This window comes from Manis javanica, chromosome 6, assembly GCF_040802235.1.
Source record: "Manis javanica isolate MJ-LG chromosome 6, MJ_LKY, whole genome shotgun sequence".
NCBI lineage: Eukaryota > Metazoa > Chordata > Mammalia > Pholidota > Manidae > Manis > Manis javanica.
Genome location: NC_133161.1, coordinates 34,294,055 through 34,317,347, shown reverse-complemented (window position 1 = coordinate 34,317,347; position 23,293 = coordinate 34,294,055). Strand labels below are relative to the sequence as shown.

The window sequence follows — 23,293 nt, the reverse complement described above, 5'->3', positions numbered from 1 at the left end:
AATAAAATCTAAGCTAAAAATATGCTAAACTAAGAGTTCAGCGAAATATGTTTTCAGTCCATAAAGTACAGGTGGTCATTTTAGGTCTTCCAAACGATTTTTAAGAGTAACTGTATTGTTTCTATTCCCATTACCAGTAAATATATGAGAGTGGTTATTGTTCTGCATTCTTGTCAACATGGGGTAGAATATAGCAGCCAAATTTAAGGTATTCTGATGACGTAAAGGGGGTATCTCTTTGGGTTTTTAATTTTTATCTTTCGTATCTAGTGATTTCGAGCATTTTAAACTATACTTGGTTGCCATTTTGGTTTCCTCTCTGAGAAACTGCCTTTTTGGTTTTTCTGTTCATTTTTCTATTAGTTTCCTCTGTGTGTATATTCTAATATTAATTCCTTGTTGGTTTTAGGTCTTCTCTCAGTTTATCTATGAAATGCATCCATGGTATCCTTCACTGAAAAATTCTCATTTTGATTTAGCCATCAATTTTATGCTGTATTATTAATGCTTTTTAGGCACTGTTTCAGAATTGTTTTTTTGCTTCTAGGCCTCAAATTTAATCACTTACATTATTTCTATTAGCTTTGAAAAGGTGTCTTTGATATTTAAAGTCTTTAATCTCATCAAAATTCACATTTGTGTACAATATAAAAAGCTGTTTATGTTTTGTCATATTCTGGGACTGTATTTTCCTACTCCATACAATGAGTCAACACCAACCTTCTCTTTTACTCTGTGATATTACCCTTACCATATATAAAGCTCTTATTGATACGTGGGTCTATTTCTGAATTCTATATCCCCGTGTCTATACTTGGCTTTATAGCATATCCTAATATTTGGTAGGGTGGGTTCCTTCTCTTTTACCCTTCATTTTTGAATTTTACTTTGATAGTAATACACCTTTTATAGCATATACTTTTAAAAATGTTTTTGTAGATTTTCTTTAAATATCTAGAATTTATAGAATAATTTAGGAAAATGAATTCTCATGAATAAGGAAAGGAAAAATCAAAACCAATCGGGAATTAAGAAATAATGTAGATAGACTCATTTTAGTAAGAAGTATGTTTCATTTGATAGCAGATAGCAGGAAAAAATAATTATGGAAGAAATTAATACAAGGCAAGTCAAAAGTGGAGCCTGCTCATGTACAAAATTTTATCATTATGAGGAATATGAAAAACAGAAATAATAGAGAATGCTAGAACGTGGAGAACAGGCATTTGAATTACTTTAAGTTTTATGACTTTGAGTTACCTTAATTCTCAACTAAACAGTGATGAACTAAAAGAATGGTTTCAAGTTACACTTTGCAGAATGCCTAAGGCTTTATGGAATACTTCCAAGGTATTTGAGGAAAGAACAGTGGTGCCATTGAGTATTCTGATTCGTTATCTCTTTAATTAACTGACTCTGACTAAAATGTCATTGGAAGAAAGGCTTTTTAGCCACAAGTGTTTGGAAATTATTTAAGTAACTAAGATGTTTAAAAGCTCAACGAAGATGGCATATGATATCATTTATCCCTTTCAATGCCTATGGCAGACATTGCTAATTGAATATAGCACTTTTGCTGCAGATTCAGTCTCCATACAGCTTTCTATGTAGTTGCTACCAATCAATCAGAATTGATGTATGAATCAAAAACCATTTACTGTCTGTATACTACTGAGTATAACTTTATTAGATAATCAGAACACTTATTTTAACCTAGGAGAAGTTTGGGCTAAATATTTCAGATTAAAGAAGGAGGGGATTAAGAGAGTGGGTAAATAGGAAATGGTTCTATAAAATATAAATTCAAATAAATGTTCAAGTGATAACCCTTACATTGTGATTATGAGGAGAAAATGCTTACTGCCAATTTGTTAATTGTGGAAAAGTCTACAAAGCTCATTAAGTATGTGTTGAAGAGGCAATTGAAATCAGTCATGTTTTCAGTTGGAAATGTTCAGACATAAATAATTTTATTTTATAAATTGTAAAATTTAATCACCAAACATTTAAAACTGCCAAATCAGTTCAGGAGTGGAAATTAAAATCTGCATCTCTTGGAAATGTATCTCATGCTGTCACCATGGTCCTTGCTTTGTACCAAACAATGGATTTAAACTTCTCTTAATTAAAATGTAGAAAAACATTTCCATATGTATTTGAAGTTTCATAAAGCAATGAATGCATTAACAGTTATCCTAATTTAAAGCTAAATATGTTTTATGTTCTATGAAGTCACTGAACTAATTGTGACACAAATTCACAGTTAATTTTCAAAGCACTGACAATTTTTTGTCTCTATTAACAGGGCTACTCTAATGTGATACTGGGATTGACTTTATCTTGGACTCCTTATCAAGGTTGACCTGAAAGTCTTGGGGAAGATCTGGAAGAAATAGGTAAGGGGTCTTTTAGTAATATTCCGTTTTATTCATTGTATTGATTTCTGTATTTCTAATGTTTATTTGATTCTTCAATTGTCTGGTTAAGTATCTTTGCCCATAACTTAAAAAAGGTTATCAGCGACCCATAGAGACATCTTAAATAGGGCAATAGGAATATTTACCACTCTCTCTTATCTTGGGTTTCCCATTTCACTCCTTGCTGTTTTTCTATTCCTATTAAATTTGGTCTTGTTTATTTTGAAAATTAACATAAATGTATGTGGAATGTTTTAAAATATTGAAATGAAATGATTAGGCAAGAAAAATACTTGAATATTTTCTGTTACCATTATGCTGGCCTTTTATATTGATGTTTTCTGTATTATTTTGTTAGGATTCAGTTGATATTGAGATTTTGGGGGGAATCAAAAATGTCAGAAAATAAAGAGAATAACATACTACTAGTAATCTTTTTTTTCTTATGAATTTTCCTGTGTATATTTTGAGACCCATCAAATCAGTTGTGTAGAAAGCACTCATTTTCTTTTTAATGTGACACTTCCCTAAATATAGTGGTAGTTTTCCTTGATATTTACAATATCAAATTAGAAACTTTAAATCTATTATTTGGTATAAAGCAAGGACCATGGAGACAACATGAGAGGCATTTCCAAGAGATGCAAATTATATTTCCCATTCTTACTCAATATACAATGTTTATGTAAAGTTAGTTTTTCAGTGTCAGTATTGAACTATGGTATCAGTCAAGCAGTATGTCATAAGTGGCCAAATCTATAATAATATAATTATAAAAACAAAACTAAAAGAAATTGAATGTGAAGAGTTTACATTATTTCTCTCTCTAGTCTTTACCCCCAAAGAGAGGGGAACCATGGTGCCCTAGCTTCTTCAGAATTCTTTTTTTGTGCTCACTCCACCCCAGAATTCGTTATCAAGAGGGCTTACCCTAAGTGTAGAGCAGGCCTGAGGATCCTTACTGTTCAGCATTGCTCTTACCATTTCTAAAGTTTTCTTCAAATAGAGGCATCGTATCTTCACTGAGAGATTTTTGTCAGTGTATTTGAATTACACAGTCAGTTATTTTATCTACTGTTTTGCCTATTGACTTTTTCTTGTTTTGTATCAACTCTATCATTTCATCAGATATACAAACAAAATGATTCAACATTTATTTATCACTTAAGACTTCTGAAACACTGGCAACTTTTTACTTCATTTTAGTCTTTCGTTAAAACTCATTAATTTTACTCTCTCATTGCTTATGATCTAAGGCTGACATTATTATCTCTTGTTCAGTTAAGTGGAGAAACTAAAAGCTAATTTAAATGATTTGGAAAAAGGAATGTAACTTGTGATTTTAAAGCCAGCTATAAACAAATATGTATTATTAAAACTCATATTTGCTAATGCCCAACCTTTTTACTCTGGATTATGTAATTTGTGCTTACTATAGACAATGGTTATGTTTATATATTTATATAATAAAAGGCAAAGTTTTTAATATTTAAATTACCATTTTTTGAGTAATAAGACATTTGTTTTAATAATAAGGATTTTAGACTTATAAGCAAGAGGTATCTGACATTGAACATAACAGAGCTATGAAAGAATAATTTTTATAAAATTATCTTTTTCTCAGAAAATCATAGTTGTTTGAAGTTAGTCCTCAAAACTGCTTCAGGAAACTTGCTAATTAGACTTTTTTAAAAGTATTTTTTAATGAAGAGCAACCATATATTGGTGGAAATACTGCCAATGGTTCATCTCAATAGAAAAGCATATTCTGAGAAAACATTTTTTCCTGGAAATATATAGAATTATGGGCCTTAGAGCTGGAGGTACTAGGTAAAAGAAGAATAAAATGATGGAGAGGCAAGGGTCTTGGAGTTACGTAGATACAGTTTTGCATCCCTGCAGCCAATTGTTAGCTTTTTAAAATCAACCTTGGTTAATTTCCTGAAGTCTTTGGATTTCAGATTTCAAACCATAAAATGAGGCATAGATATAACTTTGTGGAATATTACAAAAACTTAGCACTTGGTATATAGCTATATTCAAGAAATATTCATTCTCCTTCCTTGACATTCCTCTGTTCCTTTTCCCCACCAAATCCCTAAAGTGAACATTTGGTTGAGTCTTCCTATTTGAAAACAATTTGTTTAATTTTATCTTCTTTTTACCTCTCAGAGAGGTTAACAACCCACCACAGGGTATACTCCTAAAATGGGAACAAAATTGTTGTTTCATATAACTCACAACTGAGAGTGTCTGTATACATGGGCAAATGGGTAGTTGGGTGAGTATGTATGTATGTGTTTTATTTCATAATATTCATGAAGGATTGTTTTCAAAGTTTCCATTGTAAGAGTATTAAATCCAAGTAAAATATGTATATTATTTCAATGGAGTAGAATAAAATTGCTTCAAGTTTCATAAATACTTACTAAAAATAGGTATTATATCTTACACAATATTTGCTCTAATTTTCAAATTACTGCCAAATAAATGGACTGTGCTGGAAGGTGATTTGGCTGAGTTGGGGCTGGGTCAGTGATTCAGATACATGGTCCACTGACATTCCTTGGCAAGAGGAACAGAGTGAACAAGACTACACCTAAAGGGGCTATAGAGTGTAGCAAATACAAGCTTGAAAATCAGATTGCCTAGATTTGAATTACTGTTTTCCAAAACAAATCTACCATATATTCAACCTTGAAAAATCACTCACACTCTAACCCTCAATTTCTGAATTGAAAATAGAGATAGTAGAACCTACTTCATAGAGCTGATCTGAGGATTAAATATGTGAATATATATAAATGGAATAGTAAGCATTAAAAAAATGTTTCATTCCCTATTAGTTCCAAAGATGGACTATATTATTCAGGCCACCTGAACTAAATTTTTACTTATTTAAAAGGTAAAAACAACATACATTTATTATCTAACAGCTTCCAAAGATCATGAGTCCAGGCCCAGTTTAGCTCAGGGTCTTACAAGTAAAAATGATGGCCAGGCTGCCTTTTTCCAAACTTAGTGTTTGGAACCAAATGGTTCAGGGCCTCTTCCAAACCTACTGTTTTGGCCAAACTCAGGTTGTCACAAGTTGTAGGATTGAGATCCTTAACAACTAGAAGCCATTCATGGTTCCCATCCATGTGGCATTCTCTTCACATGCAGTTCATGTCACAGCAGTTTTTGCTTCTTTAAAGCCAGCAGGAGAATCTTGACTGCATGCTAACAAGATAGAGCCATATACACATTACATACATACATATGTATGTAATATGTATATGTGTATTAACATAATTATTGAAGGGTCAGCCCATAATCTTTGCCATATTCCATTGGTTAGAAACAAGTTATAGTCCTGTTCACATGCAAGAGGAGGGAATTATACAGAGCATAAACACGGAGGCCACCCTAGTGTCTGTTTGGCACACCATATTGAACTCATTAATTTAAGATTCATGTAACTTGCTATTTCAGTTATGTAATGTTAAACAAAAAAAATGAATATTGCCACTAATTGTCAATTTTTATTCTCAGTTGTTCTTACAGTATTAACTCCCAACAGATCATTCCTCCCTGTCTAATACTTATCCATCATTTCAAGCTGACTAACCACCAGACTAAATGCAGCCTACCTTGTTTTTTAATACTCTCCAGAATCTTACAAAACCCAAATATCCAACCTTTTCTATACCTTAACTCTAATATGTATACCTCGAACCACATGCTTTACACTGGCCCACATCTTTGTCAATACACATCCTATCATTTCTTTCCATTCCTCTATCTCTTCAGAGCACATTGACTACCTCTTCCATTACACTTTTCTTGTTTCTTTCCTCCTTTGTAGTAGATCAGGATTTTTCCTGCATTATGTCATATCTATATTACCTATAACCATGCATGTAATAATATCTTAAGAAATACTCTAAATGTGTACAATACCTTGATTTAGAACAATGGTCAGTTTGAGAGTCATACTCAGTTTCATAATCATATTTGAAAGGATGCTCTTAATAAATTAGCCCCTCTTGCATTATTTTAATCTGAAGTGTGCCTCAGACAACCCTTAAATTACCCATAATAATCCATTACTGTTTACACTTTTGGAAGTGGTGGCAGTTGGGGAGAACGTGAAGGATTGGGGTCTAGAGGGTGGATTGTCATAGGTACCCTCCGAGATGGTCTTGAATGATCTCTGTGTTCTGGTTGTCACGCCATCGTGATTTTCCCTCCTGTACTTACCAGAGTTGATGCATGCGACCAATATAACATGGCACAAGTGGTGGTGTGTAGCGTTTCAGATTATATTATACAATATATTTTGTGTTTTGGGTGTTCTTTCTTGTTTTTCTCTCTTTTTCTCTCACCAACCCCACCACCTTCCTCCTTCCCTCTCTGCCTCATGACATGCTCTGGGGAAGGCTAGCTGCCATAGAGAAGTCCATATGGTGAGGAACTAAGTCATTTGGCCAACAGACAGGGAAGAACGGGCATTAACCTGCAACTGCTTGAGAAACCCTGAGCCTAAACTACCCAGCAGAACTAGACCTGAACTCCTGATCCTCAGAAATTGTGTGAGATAGTAAACATATTTTGTTCTAAGCTGGTAGGTTTAAGGTAATTTGTTACGTAGCAATGATAATTAAAATGTTATATAATATCTTACCCCTAAAATTATTTCCACAAATTTCATCACTGTCCTTGGCTTTGTGAGGAGTACAAGTTAATAGTGTACTGCATGCTGAATTAATGGTCTCTAAATGTAATGGTTTAGGCATTTATATTTGTAAGATAGCCAAATGAGAAGAAAATGTGAAGTGCTTAGATTTCACCCTGAATATTGATTTTACAATATTCAGAGGACACTTTATCGCTTGACCATTGATCACATCATATTGGAGAGTGTGCTTACTCTGGACTGGGTCAGTCTGGGTGCTGGTCTGGTACTGGTTCTTTTGTAGACCCATTTAGAATAGTTAAAAGCAGCACTCTTACCTTTACAGAAGTTCAGCTTGCAGAATCTATTCTACTAATATATCATGTTAATTTTTTGCTTGTTCTCTTTTAATGTCCATACAGAATTGTGAAGAATAAATTAAATGGAAGCATCTAGATATAGGTACACATGTTTGGAGTGCTAGGCTTTGAAATGTTGAGTTCACTAGAAAAATAATGCATTTAATCTCCAGAAAAGTACATTGAGAAGTATATATCAGCAAGTAGTAAAGCAACATATCTATAAATTCACATTAAACCATCATTATAAATTTTGCTTCTATTAATTATACTCTGATGATGGAACCTGGGCAAAAATACAGCATTATATTCAAAAAAGAGAAAAGATGGAAACTTGTTCCTATCAAAAATAAAATGGTTTTCATTTGTGATTTTAAATCTGTGGCTTGGATCGATCCACTAGTAAAATTTTTTATGTGATTATACAAAATGGCAAAATGCAGATTTTAACTGGCCTGCTTTTCAGTTCAGCTGAACATTAAGTACATTTTTAATGGTCTTATTTGCTGGGAAGAGTACCATTACAATAATCTGCTTTTTACAGCCCATATCAAATATGAACCAGCATCACTTATTACAAAGTTTGTGCTCTGGGAGACATTTTCACAGCATCTAACAGTACTGCTTCACATTTCTTGGAATTAGCCTTTATTGATATCATTTTCTGAAATGAGTTGTTGCTCAAACTTACTGAATATTTTGTGGTTAAAATCTAATCCAGCAGATATATTTAAAATGTCACACAAATTTGTAAGGGAAGGTCCACTGAAACTACTGTTATATTATTAGTAATGGTATGATAATGTTATAGAAGAAATGCTATGCAGCTTGAAAATTTTTAGGGTTCCTTTCCCTATCTGATAGCCAAGGGGTGAATTTTTAACTGTTGGCAATTCAAGTTTTTACTATTGTCTTCTTTAAAACAGAGGCCTATTACTATATGGGTCATGTAAAATAAGATGAGAGCCTGAAGCCTCTTTTCAGCTGTCAGCCTTATTAAAGAGCATTTCACATGTTGAACCCAGCATCTGGTATTGTGTAAGTGGTGCATGTGAGAGCCTGGGGAGAGCATTTTTTCTCTTCACTGTGGCTTTATGAGACCTTGCTCACATTTTGCTGTTGCTCTGCCTTATCCAACTTTCTAGTGCAAGTCACAGCACAGTAGGTCTAGTATTGATTGATGCCTTTGCCTTGAAGACAGATTGAAACTTGTGTCTCAGACTTGCCAATGCTCAGTGAACCATTTTATTGAAGATAAAGTAAATAAAATAGATTGCCATATGAGAATTCTCTGAAATCAAATGGAATAATTTGGCAGGTTTAAGCCCATGAAGAAGGAAAAGCAGTGAAACAGATGTGAATACTTTTTATGTTCAGTATATAAGGGATAAATATTCTTGTCATATTAGGCCTAAATCATTTTGTCCATACAATTAAATGATAAACATAATTCTCAAGGGCCGTATTATTTTTGCTCTTAAGCATTGGGTCCCCATAAGAAAGTAATATGAATAAAAACTCTGAGACTATCATGATGATTGTTTTCTTAGTCTTTTTCTGATACTTATGCATGAATCAGTGGTTTCAGAGAATTTAATAAACTACACAAATGAATGGATTTGCCAAAGTGCACTCTAGAATCTTAAGGATGGAAAATAATAGTTAACCTTAGCCTACTAGTAATACTGAGTCTTTTATTCATTAATTACAAGTATGTATTCACATATGAACAACCTTTTTTGGAAAACTTACCTGTGAAGTTTTTCTTCTTTTCTTCTGGGAAGTTTAATATGTGAGGAAAACTGAAATGTGATAACTTCTCTTTTAGTTCACTCAAACAAAAATGTGAAGTATGTTTATTCTTACTCAGCATTGAATGCTCTCAGAGATGCCTTGAACCCTGAGATGGACTGAACACTATAGAGAGAAAGGGTCAGAAACTGGTTAAAAACTATAGCTGTTCTTGATTGATAACATTTAAGGGGCAAAAATATTTCCTTAAGATGGCTTACAACTCTTAGGTTTATGTAAAGAATTATGAAATAGATATTTTTGTAGATATTATCACCTAAAATAATTGGGAGGAGGAAAAAAGAAATTATCTTACTGTCTTGAATTCCATGAAATTAAAGTGACAATATTTTATGAAGCCATAATAATATATATTGATATATTAATTGTAAAATACAAGGATCTGAGCACTTGCATGAAGATGTGTTGAAAATCAGATCTCTTATTTGATGGCCTGGGTTAGATTATAAGTAAATATTTATAGAGAAAAGATCAATTAAAAGATTTTTGTTAGAAAAGTTGCTGAACTTTAAAGACAGTGTTTCTTTTCAACCTTATAAAGAATCTATCATGTTAATACTTCCTTTTGTAATTTCTCTTGTGGTTTCTCCAAAATCAAAATAATTTCAGTTTATATCCCCTTAAATGTGCAGTTCATTTTAAAAAATCACTTAAACATTTCATTGATTCGTTTCTCAAATCATGATTCATGCTTTTTAATAATATTTGTTAAAGACATTTTTTCTTGTCTCTAGGTACCCAGTAGTACATCAGTTCTCACAACTATGAACTATTTATGTTATAATGATTTCAACTAACTCTGTCATAATTTAGATGCAAAGCATTCATTACACTCTCATATCAACAATAAGCCACCTTAAATCTTTTTGTCTTTTAAAGATATTATCAGTCAAGAACAACTATAGTTCTTGCCATAATTTGACCTTTTTTCTCTGTAGTGTTCATCTCATAGTTCAAGGCATCTCTGAGAGTTTTCAAGGCTAAATAAGATAAGCATGCTTCATGTACTTGTGTGAGTGAACTAAAAGAGAAGTTATCACATTTTGATTTTCCTCATAGAGTAAGGCTGAAAGTGTAACTAGCTATCCCCAATATTTATTAAAAATTTTTATATTCCTAGTGTTCAAGTGTTCTTATATTTTATATTTATCTACATTGTTTATTCTGTACATATTTCTGTCTGAATCATCAGAAATGTTCATTCCTCTATCCAGAACTACATTTTATTTATTATGGACTAAAAGCATTTACCTCTTTTGAGATTTTGGTTTGTATTGTAAACTTGCCTAGAGGAAATCATGTGTTAAGAAAAGTTTTCTTGAAATGAGGATAGCATTCGCTGAAACTCTGTGAACCCTTAGTCTCTTTAACGATATATTCTACACATTTAGCAATATGCCACACTGCCAATAAGAGGAGCTTATAGTAGTGGTGGTACATTTAGTGAGTCAGTTCCTGATCTCTCCCATGATTTCTTTATATTCTGCCTTCTCTCTGGTCAACCATTGTTCCTTCTTTGCCATTACACTTAACTGTGCTTTTCAAAATACTTTATTGACTTCACATTACTGATTTTGGTATGGCATGTGTTATTTTGTTATTAGTGTCCTGTCCTTCAGACAGCGCTCTATACTCCATATGATGATGATGATGGTGATCATGCTAATACTAATAATAGTAGTAATAATATCTGACATTTATTTAGTACTGCATACTTTTCTAAGTGATTCACCAGCATTAACTCATTTAATACAACCTATAAGCTGGTTATTTATGAAGTAGAGAAGAATATTTACCCCCATAAGTGGGGCCCAGAAAGGTTAAATAATTTGCCCAATGTTATACAGCTCACGTTTGGCAGAACTAAGATTTGAACTAAGGCAGGCTAGGTCCAAAGTCCTCTAATGCTCTGTTGATCCAGACTGTTGAACAACCCCTCTTTTCATATGGTTCTCCTTGTGGCCCAAAACACAGAATGTATTTAAGTATAAAGAGGTTTTAACAGAATTGTTAAAATTGAAGGTAATATAAAAGACCAGTAGGACAACATCAAGAAGAATGACATTTACATTATAGGTATCCCAGAAGAAGAAGAAAGTGGTAGAACACTTTTTTTGAAGAAATTATCAGTGAAAACTTCCCTAGGGAAGGAAACAGACATGCAGGTCCAGGAAGTCCCAAGAGACCCAAATAAGATGAACTCAAATAGAGCCACACTGAGACATATTACAATAAAAAAGTCAAAAGGTGAAGGTAAATAAAGAATCTTTAACACAACAAAATAAAAATTGTTACATGTAAGGGAATCCCCATAAGGCTATCAGAAGATTTCTCAGTAGAAACTTGACAGGGCAGAAGGGAATGGCATGGCATATTCAAAGGAATGAAAGGAAAAAAAAAAACCTCCAACCAAGAATAATCTACTCAGCAGGGTTATCATTCAAGATTAAAGGGGAGATAAAAGTTTTCCAGATAAGCAAAAGGCAAAAGAGTTCACTACTACTAAATGGGCCTCACAGGAAATGTTAATAGAACTTAAACTGAAAAGACATAGCACTGAATTATAAGAAGAAAACATAAAAAAATAGAAATCACACTGGAACAGAAAGGAAATAATAGAGATCATAGGAGAATATAAACTGAAAAGGTAATAGAAAAGGTCAACGAAACTAAAAGCTAGTTCTTTGAAATGATTTAGAAAAATGACAAACCTTTAGCTGTACTCGCTAAGAGAAAAAGAGGGAGAGCCCAAATAAATCAGAAATCAGAGAGAACTTACAACTGATACCACAGAAATACAAAGGATCACAAGAGACTACTGTGAACAATTATAGGCCACAGATTGGACAATCAAGTCTAAATGGGTGAATTCCCAGAAACTTAAATTTTCCAAGAATAAATCATGAAGAAATAGAAAATCTGAACAGATCAACTACTAGTAAGGAGATTGTATCAGTAATCAAAAACACCCCAATAAATTACAGTCCAGAACAAGATGGCTCCACTGGTGCATTCTACCAAACATTCAAAGATTTAATACCTGTCATACTCAAACTCATCCAAAAACTGAGGAGGAGGGAATGCTCCCAGATTCATTTTATTAGGCTAGCAATATGCTGATGCCAAAAGCAGATAAAGACACCACCAAAAAAGAAAATTACAGAACGATATCCCGGATAAACATAGACACAAAATCTTCAAAAAAATAATAGCAGACCAAATTCAACAATACATCAAAAGGATCATACTCTGTGAAAAAGTGGGATTTATTCCAAGGATGCAAGGGTAGTTCAACATCCACATATGAGTCAACATGTGATACATCACATAAATAAAATGAAGAATAAAAACTATATGGTCATCGCAATAGATGCAGAAAAACCATTTGACAAAATTCAACATCCATTCATGATAAAAACTCTCAACAAAGTAGGTATAGAGGAAAGATACCTCAATATAATAAGGGCCATTATTGGCAAACCTACAACTAATATTCTTAATGATGACAAACTGAAAGATTTTCCATTAAGGTCAGGAACAAGATAAAGATGCCTACTCTCACCACTTTTATTCAGCATAGAATTGGAAGTCCTAGCCATAGCAATTAGGCAAGAAAAAGATAAATAAGACAGTCAAATTTTAAAGGAAAAAGTAATACTGTCAGTATTTGCATATGACATACTAAATATAGAAAACCCTAAAGACTCCAAAACTATTTGTACTAATAAATGAATTCAGTAAAGTTGCAGGATATAAAATTAATACACAAAAACTGGTTCATTTCTATATACTAAAGACAAGCTATCAAATAGAGAAATCAAGAAATTCCAAATTATAATCACATAAAAAATATCTATGAATAACTTTATTTAACCAAGGAGGTAAAAGACCTCACACTGACAACTCTTAAGACGTTGATGAAAGAAACTGAAGAAGATGCAAACAAATGGAAGGATACCCCATGATCATTGATCAGAAAAATTAATGTTGTTAAAATGTCCATACTGCCAAAGGAATCTATAGATTCAATGCAATCCCTATCAGAACTCCAGTGACATTCAAATAATTCTAAAGTTTATATGAAACCAAAAAAGTCTCCAAGTAGGTTCCTGAATTCTTGAGAAGGAAGAACAAAACTGGAAGTGTCATGCACCCTTATTTGAAACTACTACCAAGCTATATAATCAAAACATTATGGTATTGACCCAAAATAGACACATGGATAAATGGAACATAACAGAGTCCAGAAATAAACCCTATATATATATATATAAGGTCAATTAATTTTCAACAATGGAGGCAAGAATATACAATAGGGAAAGGACAGTCGCCTTAATAAATGGTGGTGGAAAACTGGACAACTACATTCAAAAGAATGAAACTGAATCACTGTCTTAAACCATATACAAAAAATTACTCAAAATATATCCTTGTTTGTATATCTGCTCAGGATTGTAACATCTTTAAAGATAATGATACTGTGGATCATATGTCTCAAGAACCTGTAGAAATTCAAATTTCCATCCAAGAGGATTTGTTTTCTTGACATCTGTACACTTTCAAAGCACTAATTATTAGCTTTAAATGACTTTTCATTTAGTAGTCTAAGTGCTTCTTAACCCCATGAGACATAAGGGCACTGCTTAGTACAAATATTTTATAATTCTCCATTTACTAGTATGAAATGAAATTTTCAGACATATTTCAGTACATACAATTTAAAAAATCAATATAATATAAAAAGTAAATGTGCATGACTAAGTTAGAAGATCTTGTGAAGTAATAATGTAATTGCCCTACTTGTACAATATCTATAAATAGCTAAAAATGCAGTGATACATGAGCCAACATCAGTACTTTTTTTCAAAATGGTCAAAATTGGACAAATTCTGAAGAAATAAATAGTACCTTGATATACGTATCACTGAACTGGAAAATTCAATGTATATTTTAAAAAACATGAAAAAATCCTTTAGATTTTATATGTAAAATAAATTTAAGTCTAGTCATAAGTTTTTTATTTTCACAAATGTTTAGAAAAAGTCTTACAAAATCCAATGCATTTTCATTATTGCAGGACAACAGCAAACATAAGCCTTGCCCATATGTCATGCTAATATCTCAAATTGTTGTAATAACCAAAAATTCTCCCACAGACTTTCAGAACTCCCCTTAAAAGGCAGTTTGGGTCCCACTGAAAAGCTCTGGTTTTAGTGTTAAGAGACCCAAGTTCTTTTTCTCTGCTACTGTTGTCAACATAGACAAGTTTGTTGATCTCTCTGAAGTTCAGACCTATGATTTATTTGTGAAAAGTGATTTTTAAAAACATGACTTCTGTGAGCTCTTCTAAGTATCAAATTTTGTAATTTTGTAAGATAAAGTCTTTGTAATTTTGTAAGATAAAGATAAAGTTATGCCAAAGTTTGTTGGCTTAACTTGGAGAAATTCTCTAAGAATCTTTATCCAGAAGTACTTCTTACATGACTCCATTGCATCTCAAGGCCTGGTCAGTGTCCCAAAAAATGGGTATTTCCCCCGATCTCTAGTACTTGACATTTGTATAAAATCTCTGTGTGGTCTTCTGTCTTAATTTTTAGTCAGCTCATGGACAGTAATTAAAAGGGTGGAGCTGTCTCTCCTTGCTAATGGCAATATTTGTGATTACTGTGATAGAAAGCAAAAGTCTATGAAGGCTGGTGGTTACCAGAAGTCAACCCATAACTTACTAAGAGTTTTAACTGTAGATTGAGATTATCATCATGATTTCTTAATGATGTTTATTAACTGCTCTATTTTATGTGATTCTGTACTTTGATCTTTGTTAAATAATTTGAATGTTCTTTAGGAATTTCTATGTTATTGCAGTAGTTACTAGAGCACATATTTGCATTTATGCAATTATAGATCATTCAGCAAAATGAAATACAACTTTGTAGTCACAATATATTAAATTTTGATGTAAAATGTATTGAGTCATTGGAAATTTACGTAGAAATTGAAATATTAATTTACTTAATGCAAACTTATATGGAACTTCTTACTTGCCACATACTTCTATACACAGCTTAAAAATATTAACTTAATCCTCACAACTGTAAGAGGAGTTATTATCATCACATTTTAAGATGAAGAAACAGACGTAATTAGTAATTAGCATGGGCAGAGCCAGAATTTAAACTGACATAGTCTGGTTCCAGAAGTTATAGCTTTAACTTAGGAATTATTGTGGAAGACACACCCTAAGGTGACTCCATAATGACTCACATCTTTGAATAATCCCCTCCCTTGAGTGACAGTGCAATCTGTGACTTGTTTCTACCCAACTGAATATCTGGAAGTTAGCAAGATAGTCATTCTCATGTACATGCTGTTACATAAGACTCCATCTTAACACACTGGTTCGGGAATTTATCTTCCTGAACTTGAAAAAGCATGCTAATGTGTTCTGAGAGGGCCAGTGAAATTGCCATTGTGGCAAAGAACCGAAAGCATCTTCTCAGGTTGAGACAAACCCTCAGCTACAGACAGCAAGGAAATGGACATCCAAGACCTCAACGGATTCATGGAACTGGATTCTGTCTACTATCTCACGGCCTTGAAAGAGGACCCAAAGTCAACACTTTGACTGCAGCCTTGTTGGAGCCTGAGCAGATGACCCAGCTCAGTTGATGGCCTCACACATCTGAGCCCAGATACCTGACTCACAGAAATTTTAGGATAAAAAATTTATGTTGCTTTAAGCTGCTAAATTTGTGGTAATTTGTTATTCAATGATAGATACAATCATGAATAGGTGAAATAAAGTCCCAAATAACTTGTTAGATAAATAATTCTCACAGATAACGTGAACTTGAAATTACTTTTGAAGAATAAGTTTGAGCTATTTGTAATTTTAGCCGTACATGATTGTGAAAAATCCTATACACACATAAGAAAGGATGATTGGAGGTCACATTTGTGAAGATTTGAAGGTACATTTGGGAAATAGGAAATATTAATTAAGGAATTTTCTGATGCTTTAAAGAAAATATTAGCTAATAATAAGTGAGTCAGAAAGACATTGAAAGGTTTTAGTAGGCTTGCTTGATGAACACAGTGAAGCCCAGAGTATGTTTCATAGAAGCATTCATCTTACATGACCTCTGGTAACCAGTCCTTATCTCTTTTGTTTGTTTTATGGTTAATCTTTCTCAGAAATTGATATTTTCTCCCCATGTCTCGTGTTTTCTTAATTTGGTCACCCTTTCCTATTTGCTGTATGCTTTAGAAATCTGAAAATAGTGTATCTTTATCTTTTTGAAAATACACTTTTAAACCCAAATTTTTGGATGAATTAGTGTCCTAATGCTCACATTTCTGATCAGTTCAAAACTATGTGAACCATTATGATCAGTAATTTCTAAAATAAGCTAATTTTAAAATATGTAAAAGTAAAACATTGACAGCATAGATAGATTGACTCTTGAAGAATGAGGAAAATATAAAATATTTTATTCAATTATTCATTATTTTACATTTTAGAGTTGTAGCCTATATCATAAATGTATTGAATTCCCTTAATAAATTCTGATTGTTTCACATTTTTAAAAAATATATCAATCAAAATGGATATGTACTGAATATTTAACAGGACTTTAAATGTGGTTATAATCAGTTAACTTAGATAATTAGACAATTGTAATGAGATAAAATGAACAGCTACATTTTAGTTTATGTGATAAACAAGCATGTGGATCTACTTTAAAATTTTTATATTGCTTCCTTTAGGATTTCTCAAGATACTGTAATGTAAGTGACCTAGAATTTGTAGCCACAGAAACTTGCTTTTAACGTACAAACACTTTAGTTTCTACAGGTACTTAATTAATATGGGTTTCTAATTTTTACATTTTAAATAAGAGTGATCATCCGCCTGGGGGATGGTAAGCATGTGGGTTGGGTGGGAGCCTATTGCTGGACTGCAGAGTAAATAAAATGTGTAATTTTCTTAAAAGTATCCTTCATTGTTAAATTGTTAGAATTTTTATGTGAGAATTCTGTAAAATTGGGTTCAGATCATTTCCACTCTTTCTCTATAATTCTTGTTCTCTTATACTTTACCTTTACTGACTGCAGTTAATTTTCCCACCTGTTCTCCTTTGCACATCTGAAAAAATGGTTTGAAATGTTTCTGTGACAACTTTAAAAGCAAAACATTTAAGAATAGAAAACAATTTTTCATGCTACAAAGACTCATTACAAATATGGTTACTAGTAAGCTGCGTTAAGCCGGATATCTCATATATGTTTTATCTTTAAATATTTTTATATAAATTGTATTATGACCTCTTATTCTGTATATCTTTTAACATTATTGTTTATATCATTAGTATGAGAATGAAAAAATACAATATGTTTGACCTCATTTGACTTTTTGACGTTCAGTCAGTTAAAAGGTTTGTAAGACATTTAATTACCAAATGGTATGATCATTATTCATCTCATCATTTGATATATAATGTCAACTGAATTGCTTCCCTGGGGTGCACTGTGTTTCACAGATCAATAGATTTACCAAGAGCTTGAAGGAGAGCTTTAAACATTCATTGAAAAGAAGGAAAAATATATCCCTTTTGTAAAATGGCTTATGTAGTCATTTCATCAGCTTAAAATTACTTTATTTACTTCTGTGAATAAACCTCCTTGTAACAGTGGCTTTAGAGCATTACAGCTCCTTCAAGTAAATTAAATTATGGTGTTAATCAGATTTCTTTTACTCAGATGCACTGAAAACTGTATAGCAGAAATACAGAGGCAGATTCTTCAATAAATTCTGCTTTGAGACCCATCTTGAATGACTTCTACTTAAAATATGATTCTCAATATTCCTTACCACTCTTGAAATAACTTATAAGAACACTATTTTATGTTATATCCAGTCCTTACTTGTTACAAAGAATTATTACAGTGAGAAGTTTGGAACTAGAAGGGCAGTTTTTCCTTCTTTCCCACTGCTAGGATGCTCACCATTTCTTACCAAGTCTCACTGAAGTACAGTTAGTAATAAAAACATTAAAATTCATTGACTGCCTCTGTGTGCCAGCCTCCTCTAATCACCTTACGTGTATTAACTCATTTAATATCTCAACAACCTGAGGTAGCTACTGCTATTCCCATTTTGATGAATTACATGACTTGCCCAAATTCACACAGCTAATACATAGAAGAATGCGTAAGACCTTTAAAGTGGCTCTTGAGCACTAAGGCATACTGCCCTTGGGCCCAAGAGGTGTTAAGGAAACTATTGGGCTTTTAAAGTGCTATATCACTCCTCATTATATCCTAATCTGTGGTGATTTGGGGAATGGTTAATTTACATATTAAAATATGGAATGCCCAATGTTCTGTTAGATTAGCCAGAGAGTGTCAAATTTGGTATTTGACTTTACCCTACTAATAATCTGACTAGTCAACCTATTACTGTTTCATGTACACTAGCAGAAGACATGAAATTCCTAGATCAGAGATGAAGGAATAAATTAGTTATAACACAGCAAGCAGCATAAACATGAGTCACCATGTTTGTATCAGTTTCCCTTGCTCCCAAGTGCTTCAGGCCAATATGGTGCCCAGGTAGATGTTATGCACACAATGGGTATAAGTTAACAGTTGAGGAACACTGATCTATGGAAGTCTGCCACTTTTATAGAAAGCAGTAAGCAAACCTGTTCTTTGTCCCAGAGAATTATATCTCATCCCTCAAGGTTCCTCACAGAAACACAACCCTGAGCAATGGACTAGGTAAAGCTAGGATAGGATCTTGCATTCTTAGTGCATCCATAAGAGCTGTGGGAGGGCTGGTTGCTCATGGAGGAATATCTTTTCCACCCTTGAACACTGAATTCTGTTAGTTTCTCACTGTTGCTCTGACAGATTACTACAAACTTTGGCTTAAGGCAGCACAAATTTATTACAGTTCTGAAGGTCAAAAGTATGAAATGGATCTCATTGGATAAAATCAAGGTGTCAGCAGGTCTGTCTTGCTTTCTGGAAGATCCAGGGGAGAATTTGTTTCCTAGTTTTTCCAGCTTCTAGAAGCCATTATATTCCTTGGCTCTTGGGCCCCTTCCATCTTCAAAGCTAGCAATGGCTGGTTGAGTCTTTCTCACATCATATTATTCTGATGTTGCCTCAACCTCCTCCCTCTTCCACATTTAAGGACCCTCTAATTAAAATGGGCCTATCAGATAATTAAGGTCAGTTGATTAGTAACCTTAAGTTAATTTGCAACCTTAAATCTCCTTTGTAATATAAGGTAACATTTTCACAAATTCCAGGGAAGCCATATTTTGGGAACCCATTATTTTGCTTACTACATATACTATCTTGAGTTTTGGTGAATTTTCATGAGTTGGCTACCTTTTTGGCCAATCGGATTAATCTGACTGGCAAAGGTTGAGATCATACCATGTAGTTTATCCCATAAAGCATTTAATTTAGGCTACGATTTATAGGGTTCCAAGCAGCAAGAAAAGGATAACCTGCAGTATTGATCACAGTTACACCCCCAGAGTCCTGCACTCAGCTAATTTTGAATAAATACCAAAAAAGACTAGTACATCTTATTTTAGTCAGTCAAGGTAAGTGTGAGGGTAGTCAGTTATCCATTTTGACTCACACAATGAAGTTTAGACTGACGTGCTGGTCTTTGGTGTCATTGCCAATAATTACAGGGGGAAACAGATGGGCCAAAAAGCAACCCTTCCCCCAATGGTGAGATATTCTATAGCCCATTCTCCTTCATTATCTATTTTAACATTAGTTTGGTTAAGTCCCATGAGCTAGGTCCCTGAATCGTTGAAGCTTTTGATAGCTGTACACTCTATAATTTAAGGCCAGTTGGCATCAGGAGAAACATGAATTCATATCTGGAAGATTTAAGTAGGGTTTAAGGGTCAAGGAGCATTAATTGTTCCCCTCCCTCCAACTTGCCAGGATCTAAGCTGTTCTTCCCTAGTGCCTCATGAGTCATATAGGGAGCTGGGTGAATAGTAGACTCAACCCAGTGGTCATTTTACTTAACGACCTAGGATTATGTCAATCCAACTATAGTATATAGAGGACTGAACTACAATTAAGTTTAAGTTCCCTAGGTCCCCTCATAACTGAATTGCCACCTGGAAGGTGTATTAATCAGGATGGCTGGGGATTGCTGTTAGGGTAAAGAAAAATACTTTGTATCCAGGAATGGTCAGAGAAGAGTCCTGATTTTTCAGAATAGATCTTTATAACCCTCAACCCTTTCATCCTGATTATTATCTAGGAGATAGTCAAAAAGAAATAAACATTTGTGAGATCAATTGCATTCAGTGACCAAACTGCTCTATTAAGGGGATCAAGAGGATATGAAGGAGATAGGGTCAGAAATTTTCCTGAGTTAATTTTTGAGGGACTCTTCCAGTAGACAATTCAGATGCCTCTGGAAGGCAGAAAGTGAGTTGTTCATCAGATAGCTTGCTTTAAGTCTATATTATTAGGTAACCTTTGTGATAAAAGGCACTATTGTGTAGATGGTCCAGAAGTTGAAATATGACATAGTCACATTTCAAGGGCTGCAATAGTGGGGCCAGAGTTGGCTGATTGGACTGGAAAAGGGCTACTGTAATCTGGAAGTGTCAACATCAATGAAGTACCAGCAACAGCCCTGGGAGGTGACAAAGATCCAGTATAGCAAATATTCCAGGAGCAGGTGGAGTCAGTGCTATTGGGAAGTAATTCTCCATGGTTCTCTTGTTTTTCTATACATCTTGTGAAGCAAAGAACAACTTGCTCTTTTGATTCAGAGTATGTCCTCAAGAGTGTTTGTATAGTGAACAGTCTTGGAAGATAAAGCATCTGGAGCAGAGAGGTTTGTACATTGTCCATTATAATGAAGCTAATGTACCCTCTGGGATAAAGATGGATAAGCTTATTTCCCATGTGAAGTATCTAGCTTCCCTAAGCTTAATGGTTTTCTCCCATAACATAATCACTGTGTAATACAGTTGCTATTTGGCTCTCTGCATCACTCTGTAGAAACTGAAGTTTAGGAAACTGGCTAACTTATTACTTTTCATTTTAGATCCTTCACAGTTCTTGACAAACACTGTTCAATGGCCTCCTGTATCACTATACCAACAAACGAACTTTAGGCCAGTGTTGAAAGTCTGGCATGCAGTGGTAGTAGTGTCTTCATCAGAAAAAGAGAGTCCTTTATTTTGTCTCCAGTTCATGATGGATGGTGACCTGCCAATGGTGACCATACTGTATTTGGTATGATGGTAGATCTTGGTTAAAATGGTGGTGATCTGGCTGGGGCAGACTTGATCAACATCTTGGTTTCAGATGGTCTCGTGAGAGAACAGGCTCTTAAGAGAGAAAGTTTTATGTAAAATGACTGTGACCCTTCAACTCAATGGGAGTTGGATGCTCAGAGCTTCCATCTTTGTATTTCTGGTACCTAGCTTAGCGATGATATATGGTAGGTACTTTACTAAGTACTTGCTGAATAAATGAGTAAATAGATGACTGCATTGTAAATTTAGAAAGACATTATATTGGTAATTGATGAGGTATGTCTTTTCTAATCTGATATTGTTTTTATTAATATGCTCTTGGCCTCATTTTTGTCAACATCTGTGTGTTTTGTGAGGCATGGCTTCAGTATTCTACAGCTAGCAAAATGGATAAAGTGATGTTACTTTTGTGGTCCATGTGCAATGATTATATAGATGACTACTTGTTTCAATGTCTTTCATGCATTACTGCTTGCATCTGAAAGGGAATAAAAGTGGTTACAAAATAATAATCGTTATCTTTAAGCATCCTAATAGTAGCTACAAAAATCTGACAAGTGTCTTCACCAGCAAGGTGCATATACTTTGCCTTCCTAACACTAAACAAAATTAATACAGGTTATCATTGCTGTTTCTGTAGTGGCTTTTCCCTAAACTTTTCTCCAAGCCGAGGTATAATTGTTCAAATTTTTCCTCTGAGAATTTTATAGGCGATTACCTGGGAATTTAACAGAGAACAAAGGAAGCCTTTCATTTTCCTTAAGCAAGTAAAATGATTTGGGCATTGTTAGGCACATTTTCTGGCTTACCTAATTTAATATTCATGAGCATCCATTTTATAAAGAAGCATAAAGTTTAAGTACTGCAAAAGCCCTTACAACTAGTAAGTGTTTCAGTTAATATTTAAACTTAGGCTTATCTGGTTCCTAAGCTTCAAGTGTTTCCATTAGACTTGTTATTCAACCACTTTGAATTGATGGAACCATGTGGTTAACATGAATGTTAGCCATACTATTATATTCTTGTAAGAGTGTTCTGTGCATCCCTCTGTGCATGTAGCTATGAAATTTTTGAGTTTTCCTTTCCATAGTTTGTATATTGAAAAATTACTATATACATACATACATAAATACAGTCAATTCCTTTCATTCACAGTAATTTTCTACAGCATCACCACAAACACTGAATTAGTAAGTACTGAATCATCATCGCTCCTAGGGGAAATACAGAGTTAGGTTCCTCTGAGCCTCTGGCACAGTATTTTCATCAACTGATTAACACAGAACTTTATTTTATGTGTGTTTCTGTTTAAAAACACCTTAATATATACTACTGATTCATTAACATTGAGTTCATGGACAACATCACTATAGCTCATGCCTGAACAAAGCTTATTTAAGTAATACACATATTTTCTTCGTAAGGCACATATCACATACTTCTTATAATTAGGTTCATTAGACACTACTACTTGGGGGCTATTTTAAACAGTAATCACCAACAAAAAGCACAAATATGACACTACATAAACCACTAAAAGGACATTTATTTATAGTATAAGAGCTGAAACAAGAAGGCAAAGTGTTACCTTGTTTATTTCAGCTAGGAATATGTGTGTTAGGCAACTCAAAATTTGTGATACTCTGTCCATATCTCTGAAAGACCATGAAAGTGCTATGAGTATTGATTTGGGGGTTACAAATAAACTTTAGCACATAGGTGAATTTAAAAATA

General features: G+C 33.6%; 1 protein-coding gene across 12 annotated transcripts in view; it reads left to right on the top strand.

The window, feature by feature from the left end:
• The window catches only part of FOXP2 (forkhead box P2), a 568,904-nt gene that overhangs the window by 180,795 nt on the left and 364,816 nt on the right, over positions 1-23,293 (top strand). For all 12 annotated transcript variants that reach the window (XM_073238565.1, XM_073238561.1, XM_073238563.1 and 9 more), the window contains one exon: positions 2,306-2,396. The gene's annotated coding sequence lies outside the window, so the exon portion shown is untranslated. The remainder of the gene's footprint in view (positions 1-2,305; positions 2,397-23,293) is intronic.